A 6387-nucleotide genomic window follows, 5' to 3' on the forward strand; every position below is an offset into this window, starting at 1 on the left:
TTCATGAGAAGCATTACATGTGTTCGAAGAGTCGCCACATTTTTACAACATTTATTTGATGAAATTATGCCACATTTGTAAGACGACATTATGTTTATTCTTCATACCGAGCTCATCTGCCTTCGACATCATTGGCATCATGTCGAACATGGCAGCAGTACGACAATACCTATGGTGACGATGCAAGGGTCCTATCGTATTGTGTTCACGCAACACATGAGGTAGTGCTTACATTCACCATAGAATCATATCCTTTGCACAAAAAATATAGCATAGATTAAATCTTTCCTCTGAACAATATTTTTTCATCAGTTTGGAGTGTTTTCATGGCACAACAACAATGTGGTCTTTGCATAAAAATGCGTCTTGGAAAACATAGGTAGTGTGCTAGATGCACATTATCTCCCGTATGCTTCCAACAGTTAAAAGGAATGTTTCCATGTCAAAAAGATGCACATTTTCTTTTGTAAATATGGATAACAAATTGTTTGGAAGCAATCCTCGGAAGCACAATCTTCAAAAACAGGAAAGAAATCATAACGATAATTAGCATAATTCTTGGAAGCATAATTTTCGGAAGGAGGAAACAAACAAATCCTAGCCATAATTACTGGAAACCGACCAGGCCCATCCCCGGAGGAAAATAAATGCACCAGTAATTAAGTCTACAATCCATCAATCACGTCTGGAAGTTTACTAGCTAATCTAACGACCAGCGTGCATTTGATCCAAAGGCCTTCGCCTAGTCTGATACATGTGAAGCATCAGTAGTCTGATGCCTAGTGATGGCCTATAACTATTATACAAGCTAGCTATAAGATGGCTTATAGCGAGCAGTTGGTTATACTATTAACCATGCTCTTAGTCTACCCACAATAGAAGTAAGGCCTCTTCTGAGACTACCCACAATAGGGAGTAACATAGAGTAGTAACATACATATGTTACTAGTCTAAGTTACTACCTCCATAGTGGATAGTAACATAGGGGTAGTAACATTGAGTCTTTCATTTAATAGCCTATAGACTCATCTTGTCTTGGTATCCGCTATGTTATTCCTAGCATGAGTAACTTGCTAAGTTACTCAATTTCTCTCTCTTCTCATTTATTAGTTGTCACATCATATTTTTTGCTTAGGTGGCATCTATGTTACTTCCATTGTGGGTAGTCTAGTGCAAAGGTATTTACATGAGGTGTTAAACACATTTAAAAGTTTAGCAACTAAAGCCCCAACACGTTGTTCATGCATTTTTCATTTAAAAGTTTAGCATTTTCTATTTAATAATTTTAAAACTAAAGTTGTTCATGCATTGGTGGGCTTCTTTTATTTAAGATTTTTGCGTAGATTCACGCGCTTAGCATTGTATTTTTCCTGCGTCACCACACTCATCTCTCTCATATTAATTAACTTGTCATATCATATATTTTGCCTACGTAGCAGCCTTAGCACGTGTATAAGGTGAATCATTGGGAGAAACCTAACATAAGTAGTAACATAGATGCCATCAAAGAAAAATTTAATGATGTGACAACTAATTAATGAGAAGAAAGAGAAAATGAGTAACTTAACTAGTTACTTATATTATGAGTAACATAACGCATACCAAGATAAGCTCGGGCTATAAGCTAATAAATGAAAGGCTCAATGTTACTACTACCTCCCTCACGGTTTAGAAGACGTGTTTTGAAATTCTCTGGAACCTAGGTGGTTATTGATTTACTGTAAGATGGGTTGAAAAATAGCATTCACACTACGCGTGCATATAGAAGTAGTACAACAAATTATTACTTAGTTTCTAGGAGTAAATGCAACGCGCCTTAAACCTTGTCTATTGTGAAAATGCACGTAAATTTAACCGTGTATTCTAAACCGTGACGGAGGGAGTACCCATATATTACTATTCACTCTTGAGGTAGTAACTTAAACTAATAACATATGCATGTTACTACTCTATGTTACTCCCTATTATGAGTAGTTTTAGGAAGTATATATCTCCTATTATGAGTAGTTTTAGGAAGTATATATCCACGTATCTCATATAAATATAGGCATGTATTCATATCATTTCCACTTTAAAATTGTCACTCTCGCAAAGACCACACCCGAGGACCTCAATTACCAGCTCCCAACAACCTAATCAATGCACCCACGTTCACAGAAAGTCTTTTTTTCCATGGACGTCCATTCTCCCCCACCGTGTTCATCTTCTTCTTCCTTCATTTAATTTTCTGATTCTTCTTTGCGGTCATGGTCTTCTCCTTTGGAAATATGAGCATGACAAATTTTAATGCTGACGATAAATGAGGTAACTGTCCGAGCTTATCGCGTACTGTGTGGACACGGCCAATGACACGACGGCCGTTCTAGCTGTTGAAACTGAGTACCGCTTTCTCGCGGCTATTGACAACAAGAAAATTGATGCGGCCATCACCCAAGCTTGTTGTTTCCTACATGGCTGCTCGGTTGCTGCTGGTGACACCCCGTCTGTCCTTGTCGCCGACACCATGGTATGCCTTCCTGCACCCAGCACTACCACTTCCAAAGCACGATCAGAAATGGCACATTCCCCCAGCTATCATGTGTGTCCTCGGCGTCCAAGTCGTCTCCGTCGCCGTCAAGCTCGACATGGTCGTGCTCCTCTTCAGCCAGTGCGTCATGTATGTCGTGCTACTGGTCAAGGACGTGAGATTCATGCTCGTGGCCCACACCCTTGACATTTGCTTCTGCCTTGGTTGACAAACCTTCAACATGACCCTGCTTGATGGCCACAAACTTGTTTCACCCCATCTCAGCATCTGACAAAACACAGTTGGGGTTGAAATAAATGTGATTCATTGTTCATGCGCGGTATACTTTTCGTATTGAATGAAAGCAAACTTAAACTGCATTAACTGCATCTATCCCGAGACAATAATGGACGGGTAGATTACAAGGAGTGGAGCCTCCATGTTCTCCTCGCCCGCTTCCGTTGTAATCCCACCTACTATCTCTCTTCCGTAGATATATCAAGCTCCCCGTAACAACAGTATTGTGAGCTACCTCTTTTTTAGGAAAGTTGCATGTCGACTTGTAAGCCATGGCAAGGACGTTTATGTTACATCAATACAATTCAAACGTGCCTCCTCATCGAGCTGTGGTAACGTTATTCGAAACTATAAGTAGTATTAAAGCCATCATTAAAATATAGGTGGGCCTTCGCCCCTAACAATTTTTGAAAATCTTCAAGGGCCCATATGAGTTAGCTAGATGGTGGGATTATCTCAAGAAAAAAGTCTAGATGGTGCGAAGTTTAGTCTCATCCCGATAGTGGAGGAGTTGGACCTCCTTGTAAGAGATTTTTTTTTCACATGATATTCGATCTTGAGAAGAAAAGTGGTTTCCGTTCGCTCACCCTCTTCCACTCGCCTCACCTCGACATGCTACATGGTTTGAGGAAATGTGCCAAGCCGAGCTCACACCTATGATGTTGCACCGCCCACTGTCGTCCCTTCGAATAGCAGCATATGTTCAACAATCAGTGCCATGCTCATGATTATTTTCTAGATTAAATTAATGAAAAAATGCTTATATACTAAACACCCTACACATCTAGCCACATAAACAAATCAATCTCATCAATAGTGCCTCCATGTCTTCCTCGACAAAGTCATAGCCCTCAACCTCGGTGCACCGCCTTCGAAGAAGCTCACAAGAGGAAACTTCATCCTATGGAAGGCACGGGTCTTGCGAGCCATGTGTGGTGCGCGGGTGAATCGCCTTATGGACAACACGAACGTTGCTTCGCCCAAGACGGTGGAGGTCACAATGTGTGAGAAGACAACATCCATGGCACTGAATCCTCATGTATGGACCCTGGATCGCAAAAGATGAGCAGGTCCTCAGCTACTTGCTAAACTCCTTGACACTAGAGGTCCTTGCGCAAGTCGTTGGGAAGGAATCCACCTTTGATGTGTTGGTTGCAGTGACAACTCCGTTTGCCTCATAGTCGTAGTTTCAGATTACTAATATGAAAAATGCTATCACCACCACCAAGAAGGGCACTATGACAAGCCGTGTATACATGGTGAATATGAAAACAACTTGGAGATGAGTTAGCTGATGCGAGCCGCCCTGTGTCAGATCCAGAGATGGTGGATTATATTCTTGTCGGATTGGATCGTGACTACGAATATGTGGTTATAGCAATTGGCGAGTCAAGAATACCTTCGCAACCGATGATCTCCTTGCTCATATCTATGTTTCTGATCGTAGAATGGAGATGGTGGGTGGCTCGTCAATTGGCGACTTCAACACATCTGCAAATGTGGCCTACAAAGCTCGCAGTAAGACCCGTGGAAAACCTTATCACAGGCGACGTACAAAATGGTGTGGTCGTGGTGATTGACGACCCTCTCTTACTGTCGTGGGGGCGGCTCTAGAGGACGACCACGGCAACCACTACAACAGCAAGCACGTGATCAAGAGGGAGGTCATGCTGAGTGTCATATTTACTACAAGCATCATCCAAGAGGTGCGCAAGTGTGTTGGTGGCACTATGAGGAGGGGGACATGAAGAAAAGGAGGTGCATGCAGACTCGTATGGTGCCAATACCAACAGGTATGCGCACACTAGAGCCACCAATCACATCACATGGGAACTCGACAAGCTCACGATGAGGGAGAAGTAGAATGGAGGTGACAAAGTACACATGACAAGCGATTTTGGTATGGAAATTACACATATTTGTAGCTTAACTATTAAAAACCCATCAAAGTTTTACATCTAAAAAATGTTGTACATGTCCCTCGAACGTCAAAAAATCTTGTCTTTGTTCATTGGTTCACCCTTAACAATAATGTTCTCATAGAGTATTATCCTTATTTTTTCTTGATTAGGGACTTGGAAACAACATGAATCATTCCAAGAGTACGGTGCGTGGGAGGACTCTACCCACTCATATAATCATCATGGTCAAGTAAGCAAGCATATAATTTTGACAGGCCATCTTCAGCAAAGTGGCATAGTTGCTTCGGTCATCCTTCAACTATAGTCAAGGATGTCATTATAAAAAATAAACTTCCTTTTGATTCTAGTGTTGAGTCATTTTGTGATCCATGTCAACAAGCAAAAATTCATCAAGTACCTTATCCTATTTCTACAATTGTACCGATCACTCCATTACAACTTATATTTTCACATGTATGAGGGCCAGCCCCTACCTTAGTTGGTTGATTTTCCTACTATGTAAGTATAACGCCAAATATGAGGTCCTACCCCCATGAAGACTTGGAAGTCAAGATAGGGATAGAAGGGCATATCGAGTACGCTTTGTCAAGATGGATATCATCGCAAATACATGTACTGAAGAGAAGAGAATACCAAATAAAGGCTTACACTCGTCGTAAGCTACATCATTAATATCTCAGTACATGAATACATAACAATCATCATCGAGAAGAGCAGGATCCGACTATGGATGAAATCAAACGAAAAGAAGATGATATCCACCCAACTATGCCCAGGATATCGACCAAGGCGGTTGCCACTACTCATCGGGATACCTCACGTACATACATCCACACTCTTCATCGTACTCCCATTGGAGTGTTGAGGGATCATCTGCTTGAAACTTTGTGGTACCTGCAAATGTTGTTGTAGTAATTTGTGATCCACAGGGACTCAACAATCTCATGACTAAGGGTACTGAAACTATTTAAGCCAATGGTTATGGGATAGTTAAGTGGCGAGGCTGCATCTAGAACTAAGCATTTTATATCTGGCTAACTTATGAGTACTAGATTAAGGAGAGTGTTTTACACATTCAGACGCTTACTTGTAACGACCAAGAAGTGATCATGAACACCTACTTAAGAGTCAGTCCTAACCTCACCGTGTTCTCTTCCTGAACTCCCTCGAAAAGAGACGATCACGGTTACGCACATGTTTGGTGTATTTTAATTGGGTTTAGGGTGATGTTTTCTACAACTAGATATTATAAATCTCCAAGTCGCCACATAACTGTGGACATGGATTTACAAAATATTTCACCCTATAGGGGTTCTCTAGCTCATGCATCATAAACTAACCACAAGATGCGGTGGAAAACCTCAATCTTGAGACAGCCCGAAGTGTCCTCGGAATCCCAATGCACATGATATTTCTTCAGAGGTAAAATAAATCCAGCAAGGCCTCCCGATGTATCGATGAACCCGGTAGGAGCCACGTATCTCGTTCTCAGGACACAGTCGGATGAACAATATGTACAACAGCTGACACCCAAGTTTCCCTGGGGTGGCACCGCAAGTGGCTTTGTTTTGGACCAACGCTCATGAGGAGCACTAGCATGGTTTGTTGATTAATTAGCTAATGGGTTAATTAATCCCTCTGCAAGTTTAATAGTTATGCCAA

This window comes from Hordeum vulgare, chromosome 3H, assembly GCF_904849725.1.
Source record: "Hordeum vulgare subsp. vulgare chromosome 3H, MorexV3_pseudomolecules_assembly, whole genome shotgun sequence".
In the NCBI taxonomy this organism is placed as follows: Eukaryota; Viridiplantae; Streptophyta; class Magnoliopsida; order Poales; family Poaceae; genus Hordeum; species Hordeum vulgare.